This window comes from Magnolia sinica, chromosome 10 (assembly GCF_029962835.1).
Source record: "Magnolia sinica isolate HGM2019 chromosome 10, MsV1, whole genome shotgun sequence".
Lineage (NCBI taxonomy): Eukaryota > Viridiplantae > Streptophyta > Magnoliopsida > Magnoliales > Magnoliaceae > Magnolia > Magnolia sinica.
In genome coordinates, this window is record NC_080582.1 from 78,761,379 (window position 1) to 78,775,443 (window position 14,065).

The 14,065-nt window shown below is 41.9% G+C and overlaps 1 long non-coding RNA gene across 1 annotated transcript; it reads right to left on the reverse strand.

The window, feature by feature from the left end:
- Window positions 1–523: 523 nt before the first annotated feature.
- On the reverse strand, window positions 524–9,136 carry LOC131217088 (uncharacterized). The gene is made up of 3 exons (XR_009157199.1): window positions 8,696–9,136; window positions 8,127–8,203; window positions 524–983 (listed from the first exon to the last, which is right to left on the reverse strand). It is a non-coding gene; the product is annotated as an uncharacterized LOC131217088 (long non-coding RNA).
- Window positions 9,137–14,065: the final 4,929 nt, after the last annotated feature.

Here is a 14,065-nt window from a genome sequence, read left to right on the forward strand (position 1 = left end):
TGTGAAATAAACAATACAGTGGGGCTTAGGAGGATTTTAATGGTGGATATCCAATCACTTTTGTTTTCCTGTGGTGTGGTCCCACTTAGATTTATATCCCTCAAATTTTTGGGATCAAGACCTAAAATGATCTGTAAAAATGGATGAACGGAATGGATGAAACACATACGTCATGGTGGGGCCCACAGAGCACCGAGCACCAGCCACCCGGCCAATCCGTTTCCCTTTATGTCACTTGCGAGCCACGTTGGCATGGCTGATAGAGGACCGTCCAATCAACGTAGATGGGTTCGGATCCCAACATCAAACGGTCAACTTTCTTGTAAGCATTGCATCTAACTTTATCTATAAAGCCCAAAACCAAGGTATTTGATTGGACTGTTACAAGATGTGGATTGATTGAACGCTAGATATAGGTACTATACACAATGTTTCAGTGTATAAAACCCATATATGAGGGAAAATACCAAAATTCCTACCACTCATTACGCAAGATTAAAAATCACTAAAATTAGATAAAATACACACAATAATGCAATCTGGGTCGTTGCATTTAATCTTGTTTTTCCCTCATTTTGCTAGAAAGAATGGTGTTGCTAGAGATATACACCAAAACAAAGGCCAAGTAACAAGATCCCAACCGTCGAAATTACAAGAGAAAAAGAGAAGTCAAAGAAAAAAAAACCTGTAGTATATATATAAATGCAGTAGACATTTTTTTTTTCCTTTGAAAGAGAGAGATTGAGCCGTCCCCGCCAATATCACTTGATAACACCAGCACCACTTCACTACATACTAAGAAAAAAGATGGAGATGATACACCATGATTCGGTGTATGCGCCTTCTACCACCAACCCATTTCTCAGAAAAGCCATTGAAGAAGAGTAGAATGCTCTTGAGAGAGATTTTCATGGCAGCCCATGAATTACAAGCTACCACCACCTCCACCATATTCCTCCCCTTCTCCAGCTGAGAATAGCTCTCTACCGACACCAGAAAATCAAGAAAAAAGGGGCAAGTGAGCAAAATAGCAGCCGTTTCATAGGCAATTTATCCACTCAAAAGACGTTGTAGGGGCATTTTGGTAATTTTGTTTCCATTGGCTTAGAGAAAGAGAATTGATATCTGCACCCACTACTCATTCACGGTAGCAGTATTTTTTTCGACTTATGGTAATACAATGGTACAGTTTCGTACTGCTTTACGGCAAAGTAAGAAAAAAGAGTGCGAATAGCAATGAGAGGGTGTAAATAGCCTTTTCCCATTAGAACAGGTAGGCTGTACACCGCGGGAGCACCCGTAACTGTGCTCAACGGGAGTAATCAGAGCCGGTCTGTCAGGAAGGGATGCACTGCCATGGTTGAAGCCATCGCCAGAAAACAACCCATTCGGACAATCCAAACCATTCAAACAAGTGAAAAACTTTATAAAAAAAAACAAAAAAAAAAAAATCGATGCTGCCGCCTACACACATTTCCGAAAACTGTAATCTTTGGCTGTGGCAAATCCATGATGGGCCCACGTATGCCGAGGAGCACAGCTTTTGGTTACTCCCGAGGTGTACCGACCCTTTCCCGCTCTCTTTTCCTCGGCATTGTGGAAGAAAATAGTGGTAGTCTATGACGTTGTTCAAAGTAGTGGTGACTCATATAGACATGATCGCGCACATGCACTTCAATCCATACCGTCATAAATCATATGAACGGCTGGAACTAAGATGGAAGGAGATCAAAATCCGTTGGGGGAAAAAAAAGAGATGGTGGTGAACCGTCACGTCCAACACAGCTGCATTCGAAGCTTTGATGGACCTCTTTTGTATCTACTGGCTAATCTGAGGAAAAGTGATGGGAAAGACTGCGTCTGCAATCTGCATTGGCAATCAAGGAAATGATGTACGGTCACGGCATCATACCGAGAACCAGAAAGGCTAGATTTGTAGAAGCAGCAGATGGGCTTTGCCTGCTACGTTAAGCATCACAATTACGAAAATGCCCTTGGGCCGGGATCACGTGATCCAGATCCCAAAAGCGCTGATCCAGATCCCAAGAGCGCTGTGGGGCCTTAGTGATCAAGACGACAAAAGGTGCCCATCTTTGGGCCCACCTAACTTACGAACGGGTTGGATGGCGTATAAATATCAAAGTGGGCCAAGGAAAGTTCCAGGCGTCCCACATTGCTGTTTCCTGCTGTGTGGCCTACTTGAATTTTGGATCTGCTTGATTTTTAGAACCATCAATTAAAATGAGCCCGCCAAACTGATAGACGGAGTGGATGACACACCAACATCATGGTGGTAAAGTTACACTTAATGTTTGAACAAAACATAGCAGTTGTTTGTCGAAATAAAACCATTGGATTTTTTTTTTTTCATTTTTAACCGTCCAATAAAAATTCCCATCAATCTGACGATAAGATGAACGGATAAGCCTAATTTTTGGTTCATCACACATCCAAGTTAAGAACAAAATTTAAACCGTTTAATTTGAATTATTTGCTTGCCATGCAAGCAACATCTAAGTTAGGAATAAGTACCAGCGTATCATCCACCACACAAGCTTTTCTCTTTCGTAAAAGGGGCATTTTAGTAATTTTAACAAAGACAGAAGAGTACTCCGGAAATCCGGATTTTACGTATCCAAATCTCAGAAAGACGCATGTGCCGTGGCTGAGTTCTCTTTGGACAGGTACAGCTCAGGATCACAAGCACGAATACGCCGGTTTGCGTACTTAGTAAACTGTGTGTGCCCACCATGATGCACATGTCCATATCAAAGCCGTCTATCGGTTTTAGCAGCTCATTTTAATGAATGAGTTTCGAATTGAAGCATGTTCAAAGTTCAAGTGAACCACACCACAGAAAAATTAGGTATAATAACGTCCACCATTGGGTCATTTGTCATCCAACCTGTTAAAAAGGTCACGTAGAGATGGATGACAGGAAAACACAAATATCAGCTTATTCAAGCCCTTCAAAAAACTTTGAAGGGTAGGTATTCAGTTCCCACTGTTTCCTTATGGTGTGGTCCACTTGAGCTTTTGATGTACCTGTTCATGTCCTAAAAATGAGCCAGTAAAATGATGGATGGCGCGGATGAGACGCATGCATTAAAGCGTGCCCCCACAAAGTTTACTCAGGGAGTTGCGTGACCGGGGCACATCTTTTTATGATAACAAATTTGAGCCATATGTAGAATTTGTGCATGAAAGTTTTTTTTAGGGGCAGAGAGCATAGGGGGTTGTGGGGGGAGGGTCCGTAGGTTTTTATGAATTTGGTCTAGTCGGAGTCATGCTAGTAACTCTAACATAGGTCATTGACCGTCCCGCTAATCCAAGCTGTACGGATACTTGTGAGATTGGTCGCACCTGTTGAGTAAATCTAATCGTACCATATCCTTTCGATTGAAATGGTGCTTAACACACCACATAGTCTAGGTAATGGCTTCCGTTCTACTTTAAAAAGACATATATGAAAAATCTTTCTGATATCTAGTGAACAAACTATTTAATGAAAAAACTCTGTTCATTTTCTGTTCTACGAGTTTCTAGTTGTTGAGTTCGTCTTTATGTTAACTTATTAGTTTCAAGTTAAATTGAAAGTGGTTTGATCCCGAGTATAATAAATGCACCGCTAAAACTTGGACATAATCATTACATCCTAGAGGTCAATTGCTCAACATGTTGTACTCAAAAACGTTATCCAAGGAAAATATATTCAATTTCAAGCCAAGTGACCCACATCTTACCTCGACACAACTTTATAAGTATTCTATCTCATTTTCTTTTATTTTTTATTTTTAATAATCTATTTAATTTAACCGAATAGTCCAACAGACCCGACCCAACTTGGCATTGAAATAGTCTTGACCTGAATTTAGACCTAACTCGATAGTGAGTCTAGGATGCCTGACTTGATCTGAGTCCGGGTCTGGCCTATACTAACTCACACCGAGTCCAACCCAATCACAAGAACTAAGTTGAGTCGAGTTGACCCTTTTCATAAGGTTTTAGAGTTTAAAAATAACTCAAGCCAAGCAAGCCTAGACGTACCATAGCCAACCCAAACGCACTTGAGATAGCATAGGCCAAATAAAAGCACATAACTCATTCCAATTTCTCCATTCAACTCTACCCAATCTCAATATTGCAAAACTCCCAAATTCGAATACCTTAGCATGATGTATTTCACAAGAATAAATGAAAAATCATGAAATAAAAAACTTCTCAAATAAAATATTAACTTAATTAGTTGATTTGGATAGTTGGGTAACTGTTAATGGTCGACGACGAGCAGGTGGGCTGGATGGGAGTGGACGAGCTGCTTAGTTGAGATGAGTGGCCGAGCTAGTGGTTGTTCAGTCGGGACCATTGAGTGCGGGAGGGAGAGAGAGAGAGAGAGAGAGAGAGAGAGAGAGAGGAGGGTGACTTGATGGTGATGGGTGGCTCGGGAGAGGATGTGGGAGGGGTCAGGTTTGGGGCGACGAATAGGTTAAAATATATTTAGTTATATATACATACACACACTGTATCCAAATCTGAGTCGAATCAGATTTCAGATCAAGTCAAGTTAGTACTAAGTCGAATATTAGGTCGAATTGCATTAAGTTATTAGGTGACTTGCACTCGACTGGATTTATATATATATACACATTCTACCGGATTTCGAGTCCAATCGGATTTCAGATCAAGTCAAGTTAGTACTATGTTGGATTTAAGGCCGAATTGAGTTAAGTTACTAGGTGACTTGCACTCGTCTCGATTTAGTTCGGATTGGGCAAGGTCTACTCAAATTAGATAGACTCACCTACTCAGTTCAGATCAGTCTGAATGAGTTTGCCTATAGAGTTGGGTCTGAACGAGTTTGCCTAGTCAATTCATCCCGTGCCCAACTCTATGATTTTTCCGACGCTCAACATAGGTTAACGAACAGAGAACATTGACAGAAAGAAAACTTTCAACGGCTTAGAGTCATCATTGGAGCATGATATAATCATGCGTGGTTAAGGAGCACGTGGGCGATCCGAGCCGTTCATCTGCTGGGCTGCACAACCTATGTCCTGGCCTGAAATTCAAGACGATACACCATCGCGCGGACGGCATGTTTTTGAAGAAACGAAGGGCATAACAATTGAGCCACTCAAAACAAGAATGGCCCACCTGATGACTGGACCAGCTGCGGTTCCTGGCCATTGATAGTACGCAAGGACTACCAATGAACGGCCCGCATGGAGAACAATCGGGTCCCGCTGCGTTCGAGCCAGACAACACTCGCCTCTCTTCAAACAATAGTAATGTTCGTGCTAGCCGTACTCTAAGAGCACGGTCGACCGTCTGCATCAATCCAGACGTCCAAATAGTGGGCCCCACTATGGGTACATCATACGAGGAGATCGTAGCCAATGGACAGGTGGCTGGTTGAAATAAGCCGTTGGCGTCCGAACGAAAAGATGAAATGGCTAGTAGCGTACTATCAATCAATCAGCGGTCATGCGTTGTACAAGCTTCTCAGGTTTTCGGTTTGGAGAGCTTGCACGCGCGTTTCACGTACGTCGTACCACGTGGAAATAATATCTCATCAGTGCTTCGACACGTGCGTCCTGGATTCGCACTGTTGGTGTATCCATGCGTACGGCGTGGATATAAAACACATACATCACGTTGGCCCCACAGTGCCCAACACATCAAGCGGTGGCGTTGGCATCACCACATAATCCGGGTCCAGACCGCGGGATCTCATCGGGCGTGGATAGTGGGACCTACCTTACAAAGGTCCCCTCGCTTCAGCCAATCGGAGCCACCCAGCTTTATTGGGTCCCATCTGAAATAAGTGGGCTCCAATTCCTTGAGCCATGGATGCCGGTGGATCACTTTCAAGAGGTAGCCAACAAATCGAAGGTTAGGAAAGAAAATAAAGCCGGCATTGCTGACAGCCACGGTGTTTCCGTGAAGAGCGCGGACTGGGTACTACTCCGCCCGTTTCAAGCTAGGTATGGACAGGGGCCTTGAGAGGCCACCGTGATTCATGGGTTTCATCCACACCGTCCATCCATTTTGACATATCATTTTAGGAAAAGGATCCAACAATAAGGCAGATCTAAGACTAAAGTAGACCACACGGTGGGGATTAAACAAGTACCGTTGAAAACTTCATTGGTCCACAGAAGTTTTGGATCGATCTGATATCTGTGTTTTACCTTCGTCCACGTGTACCTGACCTTATGAACGGATCGGATGGAAATTAAACATCATGGTGCGCGCTAGGAAGGTTTCAACGGTCACCCACTGCTTCCTACAGTGTGGTCCACTTGACCTTTGGATTTGCCTCATTTTTGGGTTCATATCCTGAAATGACATAGAAAAATGGATGGACCGTGTGGATAAAGCCGATGCATAGAAGTAGAACATGGTACAGCCACGTGGCTATATTACACGTGGCAGGATTACCTTTCAATCAAGATTGCCCATCCAGTGGGACCACCATGGATAGAAAACGATTCATATATCATATATGCATAGATCAGATGACCCTATCCATCTGACCAGTGGGCTTCAAATGGACGGTGGTAGTCAAAGGACGGCAAGAAAGAAAAACAGATAATGGTCAGCATCAAGTGCTGGAGAGTAAAGATAACTGATTGCTACGGTCCGACAATAACTCTTATTTCCCATACATCACCCATCCATAACGAGGCCCACTAGTTGGACAGCTCAGATTGACGAATAACCGGCCACGTGACTTTAGTCATCTGGTGCTGGGCCGTAACATGCAAATAGGCAGGAGAAAGGTAACCATTCTTTGCCGTCCATTTAATACTCACCAACTTGATGGATAGGATTGTCAGATCCGTGAGACTTTTAACGGTGCGGATTTCGCCATATATAAGCCATTTCTAAATGGTGATTAAGTATCACCGTACACTAGCCCTAAAGTAGCTGCTATCCAGATAAATGAATAGGTACTTTTGTCTCTTCCTCTTGGAAGAGAGGCTCGAGACGATAAACAACAGCACCAGTAGCAGCCAAACACGGAATGTCTGACGGAGTGTCAGGACCAACACAGAAAGAGAGTAGGAGGCGCGTGTAATGAACAAAGGGCTTCACATCACACGTGTCTATATATCACACAAGTGAGTGATCTGAACCTTTCAACATGTAGGTAGAACTATGATCATAACATAGACTAGAAACACGACAGGCCCACTCATCAGTTAGGCCACAACGAGAAAATAACTGGTCATCTTTGCCTACACGTCTATCTTTCGTGTAGAAGCATGGACGGCCTGATAAGTGCATGCTTTAAATATCATGCTTCAGATCTTAGGCATGTGTGCAATGCCGGTGTGGGAGCCGCGATGCTCAACTTTCATCTCAGGCGCGTGAGCACGCGAGAGCGGAGAAAACGGAAATACTGCGAAAGACAGATATCTATGCCCCTGGTTCAGCTTGTGGGGAGTTATTTGATACTCTGGTTGCGTATGACGTTTGATACACAGGCACTTAGAAATTATACACATGGCATACGTTCTATCAAATTAAAACCAACTAAATTGTGGAGACCCTGGTTTCTTTAAATAAGAGCATTGGATGTTTTTCATTTTAACCGTCTAAAATGAGGCCTATAATTTGGACGGTTTAGTTTGAAATACTCGCTAACTCCGTAGGAGAGCTGTTGGTGAGGCCCACCTTGGAGGCAGAAGAATTTAAAATTCTAATCCCTTGCCAAACGAGCAATGTGCGAGATCTGGACTGCTGATTTGGTGTACCTTGCCTGGTTTCATGTAGGCTGAAAATAGGCAGTCCATTCATTCGGTGGACTGCACTTGTAAGAGATCAATCTTCTATTTATTTATTTTATACACGCAGACACTGGAATTTCACCACCTATGCGTACTCGAACCCTTGCCCCGGTGTTGAAACCCTGAGAGTCTGTCAAACCGTCTACATTCCCAGCATACCTGATTTCCGGATCAGCCGGATTTTAAAGCCACAGTACATCCATGGTCTGGCCCACTTGGTAAACGGCCTGGATCATGTGCACGACCCGATCCTTTTAGAGCGATACCCACGACTAGCCTTCGGAATTCACAGAAGATTAAAAAATAAAAAAGAGAGAAGAAACAGTAGAGCACCTGGAGTTTAAAGACCCTCTATCTGAAGCAGTCCGTTTCAGAATTCTCAATCCAACGGTCAGGATTCAACCTCCAATCTAGCGAAAGAGACATCGAAATGGGAGAAATGAGAGAGAGAGAGAGAGAGAGAGAGAGAGAGAGAGAGAGGTTCTTTTCCTTGGAAACACGAAAGGGGCTGGGTGACTCGCAGGAATCCTTGAATTGGTAGTCCTGAGGACCACCTCTACTGGGCCCTACCCACAGTGATCCCATCCATTCATTTCCCACCAATTTCACTATCCGATAAACTCCACCATGGCTTACAAACTCGGGACCAAAACAAGAATACCGACGGTTAGGATTACCCGGTTGGATGTGACTGTGTATTGTGGTACATCCATGGAAGAGGCCACCAGTGAACGGATCCGATTACCAGAGTGCAGTCGCTCCGTTTGCAATGGAGGATGTGGGAGACTACATTCTAGGATAGTCCCGCGAACCACATCTCTAATAGCCCTATCTCTATTTTCTAATCTACAAAATGCAGGAAAATCAGGAAAAAAACGGAGATAGAGAGCATTCATTCATACCTGCCGTCGATTCCCTTCAAGAAATCGAAACGCGTGCGATCGTTTTCACCATCAAATGCCGATCTCAGAGGTTTTTCCACGCAAAAATCGTGGCATTTATAGCTCGCAATGCCGGACTGAAAGCACTTTTTGAAGCGGATAAAACCCTAGGATTTCTCGCTGCTTTTCCTCCTCCAAACGCCAGCTGCTGTCGCTCTTCTGAGAAAAATCTCAAAGGCTGTTTGGATGAACTCTTCTGTCCTCCACCTCGAAGAAATTCCTTATCAGCTCTCTCATGTGCGTGCGAGAGGCATGCATACCTTTTAATCCAGGTGCCGCTATTAGGGAGCTGGCCTCATACGCACCGCTCTTCACACGTATCTTTACAAGAAGCGCACGTGCCAACATACTTGAGTGTTTGGACCATCTGAGCCGTGCATAAGGTGGTCCCCACCGTTAAAGTGACCGTCCGCGTCTTCAAAAAGAACAGATGACCAGCAAAATGGATCTTTTTAGTCCAACCGGCTGGACCACAGGTTACCGTCCACCTAGGTTATAACTTTCAACATGTGCGTGCAATATCAACCATTCCAATACGTTGCCCCACAGTACACCGTTTGCAAAGATCAGCCGCATATCCACAATGCTTTGTATTTTTTTCCATTTATCAACGGCTGGAGATTGCTTGCCATGGTGTAGCTCATCGAAACATTACACGGGGAAGCGGATTGGCTGGTGTACCACACACCAGCTATATAGCTTTTGTAGGTACGTATCGTGCGAAGACGGAAAGCGGATTTGTAAGGTACGTGTCGTGCGAAGACGGAAAGCGGATTTGTAAGGTACGTGTCGTGCGAAGACGAGCACCGACGCTCCTCGAGCTCCGAATTGTACGAACGGTTCAAAGGAGATCAAAGTTACATGACCCCACAATGATGTATTTATTATATCTACACCGTTCAGCTATTTTTAGAGTTCATTTTAGAGCATTATCCAAAAAATGAATCATATCCAATGATCATCTTGACCACACTAGAGATAGCAGTGGAGATAATGATTTTTCACCGTTAAACAATTTGTAGGGCCTACTATAACGTTTATTTTACATCCAATCCCTTCATAAGGTCACAGATACCTGAATGAAGAGGAAAAATAAATTTCATATTGATCCAAAACTTACTAACTCCAAAAAAGATTTCAATGGTAGACATTCAATCTTCCACTTTTTTTTGAAATGTGGTCGACTTGATAGTTAGACCTGTCTTATCGATCGCTTCAAGCCTTAAGACGAGCTAACCAAATGTATGAACAGCTTTGATATAACACATTTCTCATGATTAGATCCACTGAACTCGCTAACATCAATGCAGCAGCTATAGCTGCCTCGAGGTACACCGGCCAATCCGCTTCCATTACATGGGTGGCTCATCTTTTCACCCAAGGATCTCATGGGAACACGTGCAGTAGGTGGTAATTGGTCTGAATTGGTGGTTAATATTAGGTTAGGGAGTGTGTATTACATGCATGCAACAAAAGCCCTCTTTTTCTAATGAAAACAAAATCATTTGAGCTTTTTCTTGCCGAGAGGATGCGGATTGCGTCCTGCTCCGCCTTCTCTAGCCACGAACAAGCAAGTTATGTGGGTGGGCCTACCGTGATGTATCTGTTATCCATGCTGTGTATTTCTTTTTTCGTATTAAAATGTATAAGCACAAAAATAAGCATATCTAATGCTCAAGTGGACTTCACCATATATAATTCTTGCATTTAATGCAACTGGCAATTAATGCTTTCTGGTAGGCTTATTATTGTGTGGTACACCTGAGCATTCGATCTGTTTCATTTATATGCACATGCCTTAAAATGACAGGAGGGAATGAATGGAATCAGATACATAACAGTGAGCCCGCTCACAGAACCGCCCGTTTGGGGCTAGAGACGTACGTCGTCTGGGCGCAATCCGGGCTTGTGCGAAGAGACCCATTGTGTTTTTAAAATTTTATTCTTTTTTTCTAAGAAAGTGTTTTTTAATTTTTCTGGAATGAAAATGCCTCTTGACTTTCTTTCCGTACCTTTGTTTATCACTGCTTCCGACTATTTCTTTTACTAGTAATGATCTTTCATGCTTTCTAACAACTTTGTTTGGCAGAAACTATTATATGAGAAAATTGGATTGTGATTTTATTTGAGAAAAAATTAGAGAAAATGAGATTAAAAAATATTATAAAAATTTTTCTTTCAGGAGATGGACTCTTCTTTTTTCTTTAAACGATTTTTGTCAAGAAACGGAAGTAGAATAAAAAAATATATATTCAAAATTTTACTTTTAGAAATAAAAGTGCACGTAAGATCAATGAACTTTGGGCTTACTTTTAAAAGGTCACAGGATGTTCAAATGAGATAATTTCACTCTTATTTGAAAGTGTGTCACATTATCATTCTAAAGAGTCCAAAATCACATTGATTCGACATATAATGAGAGAGTTACGAGCATTTTTGTGAGATTGTGCATACTAGAACAATAACGGTCATTCATTTGTTACAACGACGATCGCTCATGTGTAACAATAGTGATCACTCATATGTAACAGTAACGATCGCTCCTTTATTATAACAATGATCACACATTTGTCACAATAACAATCAATGCTGTAACAAAACATGGATCAATGTTGTTAAAAAAATGTCATAACTTCCTTGTTGCTGACGCAGGGATGAACGTGATGAGGATAACTACTCCGAATCCACGGAGCTTCTCTGGACTCCTCACAGAGACTTCTCGAATCCACGAGGAAAGAAAGCAGAAAATAGAAATAAATTCTAATAAATTCGAAATTGATTAATTGATGAATAAAAACGAGTTTACAACCCTTTAAATAGGGGTACCAAGCAATGGGAAAGAAATTAGAATCAAACTACAACTCAAACTCTTAGAATCCGCGACTTACTATAAATAGTAAACTTACTATTTATAAACGGTCGTGATGTCTACTAGTGCGCAAGGTTTTCGGCCAAAAATAGTAAGTGTCCTATTTGGCTTCACCAACCCGTTCTCCTAATTATTCTAAGCTCTTTTCACGTTGGGTGCAACTCCTAAAGCCTGACGGATGAAGAGTTATAATCAAACTAAAACTTACTATTTATAGTAAAAACGAAATTAAAACAGGGAAACGACCATCGATCCAGGGGTTTTTCGCAATTCCGGGCTACGCAACCCGGCATAGCAGGGTTGGTTGGCTTCAGTAGCTCGTTTTACTCCAAAATCATATATTTTACGTCAGATAACTCATTCCGGATTGCAAGATACGCCCGATTTAATGTTCGATGGTCTGGATCACTTCTGTCGTCGACCGGGCCTTTTCTGATCCATCTTAGCCATGTAACTGTCCGCGACCCGCTCTACATCAATTGCTAGTTGGATCAGTGAGATCTTTGGCTCATTCGAAATATAATTCGATAATCTTTCAAATAGGATTAGAATAATCTCATTTAAACATTATTTAATTTTTCAAAAGTGGTTCCAAAATTCAGCTTTCGACAAAAGACTCCTCATTGTGTAATCTTTTAAGAAAGAAGAATAACACATCTTCTAAAAATAAAGGTTTTTGTTTTTTCTTTTCTTTCTTATAACTTTCGTCTCATTTTATTAGTTTCTTCCCAAGCAAAAAGAAGAAAAACTCATCTTCTAAAAGTTGAGTTTTTGCTCTCTTTTCTTTTCTTTTATATATTTATTGGTAAAGGATTATGTAGACACCCCACAATCAAAACACAACCACATGGCTTGGTAACTTTGGTCGGCCCTCGATCCAAGTCGGTACACAAGGCTAAAATTGTCATAGGAAGGCAACCAATAGTTTGGATTGAGCCAGGGTTAGCCCAACATCGTGCTGAGCACCGGCTTTTTGCCCAAAGATAGTGGTGCCAGAGCCGTCTTTGCGCAAAGATGGTGGTGCCACTGCCATCTTTGGGAAAAAACCGTTATACACTCAGTTTTTATTGGCCCAATCAACGCGCTCCAGTGCACTCCAACTCTGGCTTGGCTCGTGCATTGGACCAATCAATTACTTTGGTTCGGTTTACACACATTTTGATTCGGTTTACAAGAACCTAGCTTTCAGAACTAATTCACAATTCGGCTGATGAGTTGTACCAATCCTCTATTCACATTTTGGTTCAGTTTACACAAGCCTATCTTTAAGATGAGCCTGAGGTTTGGGTGATGAGTTGGACCATGACAAACATTTTGGTTCGGGTTGCACGAGCCTAGTTTCTGTGACGAAGCCATGGCTCGCAAGAGCCGACCCCCTCCTCAAATCTTATCCTTAGGGCTCTCCGAAAATGCCTATAAATGGAGGTGCTTTCCTTAGGAATCCAGGGAGGAGCAGGACGTTCAAAGAGCGACGAGAGAAAGCTCCAGGGAGCCAGGGGCGAGAACCTAAAGAGAGTTTTAAGATAGAGAGTGATAGCCTATCTAACTATCTGTGATTCTGAAACAGAGACAACAATAGATACTTCGACTCTCTATTCTCGCGATCTGTTATAATCTTTCGACCTCTTTGATTCTATTTCAACTTCTAAGCCAACGTTATATTCTTGATTTATTCTTTTTCAATCTGCATATTCCAACTCCTTTGCTTTGATCAGCTGAGGTACTAGATTCTTATCTGAAATCATATAAAGTATGCTCTACAGTTGCCTCTTTTGAGGATATTCTGTATCAAAAAACCTGATCTAAAGGAGTAACTAGAAAATTTTGTGCTTTTTCTTTTTCTTATTTATATAAGAAAATCCCTCTTCTACCGTACAATGCGGAAAAGTAGAGACTGTGTTTCACATAGGCAATAAAATGATGCCTAACCTATTCCTTTTTTGTAATTGAGGCCCTTATCCAGAATTCATGACGCAGATCTATCCAATGGTCACTCGAGTCAAGAATTCTTCGATTTTCATAATTTCTAGGCAATTCCAATGATTCTAACCAACTATAGATTCTAGAGCCTACTTTGACTACTAGCGGCTCTGATCAATATATGAACACAAGTAGGTTGCATGAGGTATTACGAACGGTGTAAGTATAAATATTATTAACTTCTCTTCTTAACCCCTCCGTGAGGTTTGGGTACAGAGGTCTTAGCTATGTGTAATATCCCAGAATTTTTCTATTTAGATTTCAAAAATCCTTGAAATTTTTTCACTATAATTAGCTTATGTTGTCACTTACTAACCCTTTGCTAGCCTATACACGGGTATTACCTATAAAAAACCACACGAATTCAGTTAATTAACCATAGGAAGCTAATAAATCCAACCGATCACTTAAACATCGAGTCTAACCTCATGATTTATTCATAAGGGGCCCCAAATCTAGCTAACGTATCACTGATTAATCAA